The 7,550-nt window shown below is 38.0% G+C and overlaps 1 protein-coding gene across 9 annotated transcripts in view; it reads right to left on the bottom strand.

Moving 5' to 3' along the window:
* The window catches only part of LOC108752592 (putative transcription factor capicua), a 60,880-nt gene that overhangs the window by 33,523 nt on the left and 19,807 nt on the right, over window positions 1-7,550 (bottom strand). Inside the window, exon 1 of one of the 9 annotated variants that reach the window (XM_018493520.1) lies at window positions 444-966. The exons of 6 other annotated variants lie outside the window; for them this stretch is intronic. The gene's annotated coding sequence lies outside the window, so the exon portion shown is untranslated. Of the gene's footprint in view, window positions 1-443; window positions 967-7,550 lie in introns of those variants that run through there. 2 more of the 9 variants (XM_018493521.1, XM_018493523.1) reach the window with 2 other exon arrangements.

Raw genomic sequence — 7,550 nt, 5'->3', positions numbered from 1 at the left:
CTCCACGCGCGCGTTCACTCGCTTTCAATGTGGACGGGCACCACACCGAGAGTTACTGAACACGCGCACGCACATATATATATATACACACACACATACACACGACAAACTGAGGGCGCGCACATTCATACACACGTACTTGTATATCAGCGAAACGATACCATTCGTGAGTTCACTCGGCACTCACGTATAATGACCACACGCGGAGAAACATACATATACATACATACACACACATACACACACACACACACATGATTTTACACTCTACACGTTCCTCGTCGCTTGCTTGTAGCTATTAGACACTCTATCCCCGGTGCTTCGCCATCCGCGTTCCCACTCGTGAACTCGCGATACCCGACGAATGAATGAAATGGAGATGTCGCCCGGAAGATGGTGAAGAACGGGTTTAATTTTTTTTTTTTTTTTTTTCTTTTACCTACCTACCTACCTACCCTCGACGTAGCCTCCCGTCCGAGTTTCCAGCGCGACGGCCTCGGGAGAATGCCTCTCGAAGCGCATCCGCGTGCACCAGCAGCGCGCGTCACGTCACGTCACCAAGTACGGTCGCGGTAGTCTTTACCGACCGGGAGAGCAGAGCGGCCGAGACAACGGCGACGACGACGACGGCAACGGCAACGACGACGACGACGGCAACGTCGTCACCGCTGCTGCTCGGGGACGCGAGCGAGGCTCGAGCCGGCCGCGGCGGCACCGAATTATTGACATCGCCGTCGCTGCGTACGCGTTTCGATTTCAATATCTATCGCGACGATTATCCCTTCGTAGGTGCACCAGCAGCAGCCTCTATCACTGTCTATCGATGAATCTTCCTCACTCGCGCACGCCTGTACCGGTTACTCTCCGATTCGATTGCTCAACTGAACTGAACCGCCTGCGACGAGCCGGAGTCGTATAACCGAGGCGGCCGATCACGCGCGCGCATGCACACACACGCACACAGCGCGAGCGAGAGAGAGAGAGAGAGAGAGAGAGAGAGAGAGAGAGAGAGAGAGAGAGAGAGAGAGAGGTTGGTATACGTCGCGTACGCACCACTACTCCCGACGTCCCGCTGGGTGCCTCCCTCCCTCCCTCCCTCTCTCTCCTCCCCCACCTCTTCCTGCGCCTCCTCCTTCACCTTCACCTTTTCCGACCGCTGCCTCCTCCTATGATTCCACTTCTACTCTACGCTCGTATATCTCGACGGACGTATACGCATACGCTTCACCGAGTCACTCGGACGAGCCGAAACGAAACGACGCGCTCGCTCGCTCGCTCGTTCACTTCTATTCAGACAGTCCCTGGACTCACACTGTATTTACACGTGCACGTACACACAGCTGAGAGAAACACACGCTTGCTCCCACTGACAGTTGCTATATCTTGACAGCGTGCGTGAGTTTATGCGTGTGTACGCATACCTACACGCATCGTCGGCCTCCTCACACACCCAAACACACACACACACACAAACACACACACACACACAGACACACATACACACGTATGCTACCCAGTCCCTCACTAGTCCCCAGCAGACCGCACTCATATGGACAAATGCACTTGTACGCTAGGCGTACGCTGGTACGTAACGCGAGTCCGAGTCTTTTACACTCCGCGAGCGGTGACTCGTCGTCGACACGCGCGATCGTAGTCAGTAGTGTATATGCGTGTACGCGTCCGAAAGCTTCTAACCCGGAGCAACGCACACGCACACGCACACGCACACGCACACATGGTCAACCACCAGCGGTCTGCCGCCACGAACTTGTAAGCCTCCCAGGAGCGTAGTCCGCCCATACTACACTGTTAGATATCAAATCAAAGAAGCGATGATAATCTAATATCTTCAGTTAATATTTCTTTGTTAAATTTACTTCAATGTAAATCAATTTATTTCTGTAATTGATTTGAAAATAAATAACGTTCAAAATAATTAACGTATACATTTAGTATATCGAAAAAAAATGTTAAATCTTAATACATATTTCTTTGAATAGTACCCACTAAGTAAACATTTACTGACATTAAATAAATATTTATTCAATAAAAGATGATAGTTGAATTCATTTTTTGTATCGAATAAATATATGTTTACATTCAGTAAATATTTACTTAGAATTATTATAAAACTTATTATTTAGTATTTTTTTTTTCATTTGAGAAATTAATGTTATTACTGAAAAGAATCAGATTTACTCGTAGATTAATTATTGTCAGTTTTCAAACAAGTATACGTTTATTTATTTTTTTCAAAGTATTGTCTCTACAATTATTTATTTCTTTAAAATTCTGAATGTCCGAAATTAAATACTGATTAATTTCCACGATTTCTTGAAAGAAGTTTAATTATTTTTGTTTGATGTCAATTGAAAACATAAAGTAGTTCAATTTCTGAGGACTTCCTTTAAAAATTGATAGTTGAAATATTAAGTTTTAGATTAATTTTCTCAAATCTTCATGAAAATCACTTATTATACAAAAGCTTTCAATTAATATAGGCATAGCGGTGTACGTAGCGATATTCGTTCTTGGAAACGGAAATGATATTTCCGCAACAGAAATATATTGAGACTGAATTGAATATTTTGAAGGATTGAAAAAGATATAGTTTTAGTAAAATACGTTTTTCTAAAAAAAAATAGTAACAAAGTCTTATTTAACTCAATTCTATAATAATTAATCTTAATTCAATTATAAGAAAATTTAATCTAAAAAAATTAATCTAAAAAAATTTAATTCGAAATAATTATTAACATTACGCTTCTAAAAAATGCGCAAAAATACAGCGTCCAATTAAAAATGCTTAATACATCTACAAAACATACACAAATATAGATATTAAAGTAAAGATCAACAGCAATATTAAATAATATAAAAAGTTATTTGTCCAATTCGCGCATACATCAATTTAATCAGTTATTACATAGAAACGAGATTTTCAAGAAGACGTGACATAAATTTACTGTTGTTTGACTTACTCATCGTTACATCAATAATTACATTATAATAGATTACGGCGAATAGAAAACGGACAAGTTCTTGCAGACTGCGTTACGTTATGCATGTATTTTTAGCGAGACGATTATGAATCTCATATCTTTTCGCTCCGTCTTCGCTTGTCTCTTTTTCTTTTCTTGTTTCTCTCTCCTTCTCTTCGCGAGCTGATTACACACAGCTGATAGCCTCGCATCAGCAACTGCTAGTTGGATCGCGACAGACTATGAATCACATCGGTAGATCAGGTCATATAATACTATTTCGGAATCTCGAGTTGCTTCCGAGTAGTCAAAAGAATAAGAAATCGAATCCAATTCCGCTTCTACTTATTACCCCGTTGTCATACACACAACAGGGATCAGCACCTTTGACATTCCGCCTCAATTCTTTGTAACACTGAATCTTATTGTCCATGCCTCATTTCAGTATTTTAATCTATTACGTTTTTATTCCTCCGTAGTATATATTTCACTTAAACTTTTTACACTCTCTTTTTTTGCCGCACTTATCTATCTTTTATCATTCTGTAGAAAATTTGATTTTTAAAATAGCACAAATATTTTTCTGATCTTACACACGAGATTTTTGCATAGAAAAAAATAACTTTATGTTCTATTATTCCAATATTCTCAATATCTCAAAAAGATTCTTTTCTTGACAAATCACACTATTGAAAAGAATTGTTAACAATCATTTCACGTAATAGCCATGAGTTTTGTATAATACTTTTGTATAATACTTATTCTTTTTCTTTATTCCTTCGGCAAGTTTTGATTTTCAATTTTCTTTTTTTTTTTTTTTAGAAAGCGGAAAACGTAATTACATTATTTCATTATATATACAAGAGCGAATCTGTCTCTTTCTTTCTAAAATCTGTGTTTTTTTTTTGTTCTTTGTCAAGTGTTGCAGAATCGCGACATTAAGATCGACATTAAGACTCATAGTAGACACATCTGGCGTAATAGTGGCCTCTAGTACGCTGTGCGTAAACGCTCGAGACGACTCACGCACACTCGCATGTCTACACACGCTTGCTATCTGCATAGCCAAGCATGGGCGGTCATTACACGCAGATAGAGCGCCGTAACAGATGCAACGAATGTTACTAAGAGGAAATTTAATATCACAACAAAAAAATTTATACCGAGAAAAGTGATATATGTAACTATGCGTAACTTCTTATCGTTGTTTCATGTTACTTTTCTCGGTATATATTTTTTTAACGTGAAATTAAATTTTCTCGGGTATATTATATACGTACTGTTTAAAATAAAAATTTACAAATAATCTTTTCACTTAATTTTTTGAAAACTATTTTGCTATAGTATCCCGAATCGCGAATTTTATATATGTAACTATGCGTAACTTCTTATCGTTGTTTCATGTCACTTTTCTCGGTATATATTTTTGTAATGTGAAATTACATTTTCTCGGGTATATTATATACGTACTGTTTAAAATAAAAAATTTACAAATAACCTTTTTATTTAATTTATCCGAAAACTATCTTGCTGTAGTATCTCGAATCGCGAATTTTGATATCCTGCATAATGTACATATATGTATAGCATGTAAGTAACATATACAGGGTGTCCCGTAATTCATCCGACAACGCAACATACTCTACTATACTATAGCAAGATACCAAGATACTACAGCAAAATAGTTTTCAACAAATTAAGTAAAAAGATTATTTGCAAATTTTTATTTTAAACAGTAGTTTTTGAGACATGAGAGTTTAAATGTAGCCAAATTACAGAATACATTTAGACGGCCACCAGTCCATAAGTCGCGCGTGCAATAGCATTAGTGAACACGCACTTTAGCACGTTGACTAAACTCACGAGTGACCGTCTAAAACTTAGTCTATAATTGGCTATATTTAAACACCTTATTATCTCATGAGTTACTGCTTAGAATAAAATTTTACAAATAATTTTTTTATTTAATTTTTTCAGATTTTCCGAGAACTTTTTGCTATATTGTATAGTATTTTAAGTTGCGAATTTTGAGATACCCTGATATATCTATATAAATAGGGTATTAAATAGTGAAGCAAGATAAAAACACATAATTAAAATGAGATACATAAATATTTCGGAGGAATTAAAAATTGTAATAATTATGTTAGTCTAAAGGTGCGTCTACAGACCCAGACGTGAGTGAGCATTTTTGCGCGCACGAACGTTCGCGCGTGGAAACTTTTTTCGATGTCCATTCGTATTGTTCGTGCGCAATTGTGCTCCAGTCGTTCACGGCAGTTCGTCAAAATAAGTAGCGAAATGTCAAGAGACATCGCCGTAGCAGCCACAGCATACATTATAATACTATACTGTTTTGCAAAAAATAAATACCTTTTCCTGTTCCAATACTTTTTCTACTCTTTGCTTTTTCTCTGCGAAAGGATCCTAGTAAACTGCCAATTTTTTCTTTCGCTACTAATACTATCTATTTTTCATATTTTTCGCAATTACTTCCCAAGCATCGACCTTTTTATTACAATGGGAAGTAGAATGGGTGTTTAAGATCCGATAATACCGATAACTTTTCATACTCTTCTCTATTAATTGCTCTTTTATTAGATCATTCCACGGTTTTGTTCGCACACGACGTTTTCACGAAAATCGTTTGATGTATGTACCGACAAGCGACGGATCGCATTCATGCGTGCTCACAGTGTGCGTCAAAACAAAATCGACACCTTCAAACGCGAGCATTCGTACGCGCAAAAATACCCACGTCTGTACGCACCTTAACATTTAATTGCTTTTACAACAAAGAATATGTATATAGAAAAAAAGCAAAGCGTAACAATAAAGAATTTCTTATTTCAAAATTTTTATTTATTTAGAAATATATTATTAGGAAATACATATTAGTTGCTTCCCATTTACATTGGTTCTCACTTGTGACGTCATAACTCAGTTAAATGCACGTTTTTCTTTTGCATTCTGACAAGTGAGATTCAACTGACTTCTTACCTATAATCTGCACAAAATCGAGATCGTGTGCTTTAATGAGTCGCGTAAATTCACTTCAAAGTACGGTTATAAACTTATGTTGACATATGATAACTTTTTACCAAAGTAAGTAGTGACGTCATTAATCTGAATATAAAAAAATACTCAGCTCAATTCAGACTCAGTTTCACTCGTGTATAAGTGGAAAGCAACTATTATATGTAAGATATGTGATATTAAAATCAAATATATGTATAATTAAATAATTTCAAAAATTAAAATTAGAGAGAAATAAAATTAAATTGATGATAAAAAAAAATTCAGTTCTTTAATTTCCTGTTTTTTTTTTTACAACATTTTATTCGTGATTCATTAGATGTAATAAAGCTTCTGGATAATTCATTTATAAACTGGGAAAGAATATGTTCGATTGCTCCTTAAATTGCTCCTGATAGAGAACAACTGTCTTTTTCTTTTTGCCTGACCAAATGATATTGGTTAAGGACACGGCGGCCCTGCGGCATGTAGACGGAATAAGAAACGGAAAAAGAGAGATGGCGAAGAGAAAGATAATGTGTGCGGAATACATATACGTAAATATATAACCAGCTAGACATCGTGTATGCCAACGCACAACAATGCGCGTATATTGTCAAACGGATTCTCAGAATTTTCGACGTCGGTCCAAGAATTATCGGCGCACCGATACTCACCGATGGTATCGAAACGCAAACAAACACTGAAGTAGTAGATAAACATAGAATTGCGATTGTGCTATTGCGCCAGACTCGCTCGAGAAGTGCATCTCCTCTTCCGCGAGATTATTACGGGACCCGATTTATCAACTCTGTAACACATTCCAGTTTATATGGGCACAAGGTGAGTCTCATGAGAATGTCCACTTAGGACTGAAAATTGATCGATGAGATCGAAGCAATGACGAAAAGATTATGCCAGATGAAAATCCGAAGAAAAAAAGAAGCGTTCAAAAATATGACAGGAATATCCCTTAAAAACGAAAGGATTGTCTAAGGGATAAAATCAAAGTGCCGTGCTACTCGCTACGGCACTGGTCGGTGAGATGCTGTTGAATGGGCCGCGGCCTATTGGCTGGTCTCAGGTCACGTGCACACCGCTAGACATTCATTCTCCCCTCGCAACTGGTCCGCGTATAATTCGCGCACGCATGCCTCGGCTGCGCGCGACCGCCGCCGCCGCCGCCGTCACCGATATGACGAGCCCGTTCTACATAGTCACCGAGTAGGTGTACTACACACGAGTACCTGAACACGTTAAAGCGGATTCAGATCAAATCCGCATGAACGAATGCGAACGAACGAGCCTCAACGAATGGCACCGCGAGCACAAGTTAGTCGAAAGGATCTCGCACACTTTTTGTTATGAAGAAACCAGCTTCTGTAAAAAAAAATTGCAAATATGAATTTTATATATACGTACGTTGCTTTTATGATGCTGATGAAAAGTCTCAATCGATACGATCTCAAAAAAGTCAACTTTTACGAAGCCCTGAAATTGTGTATTTTACAGAAATCGTGTTTTTTTTTTTTTTCTACGTAAGATTATGAATCT

The sequence above is a fragment of the Trachymyrmex septentrionalis genome, unplaced genomic scaffold (genome assembly GCF_001594115.1).
Source record: "Trachymyrmex septentrionalis isolate Tsep2-gDNA-1 unplaced genomic scaffold, Tsep1.0 scaffold60, whole genome shotgun sequence".
NCBI classification, from domain to species: Eukaryota; Metazoa; Arthropoda; class Insecta; order Hymenoptera; family Formicidae; genus Trachymyrmex; species Trachymyrmex septentrionalis.
The sequence above is the reverse complement of the archived record's forward strand: the minus strand, read 5'-3'. Positions and strand labels throughout refer to the sequence as shown.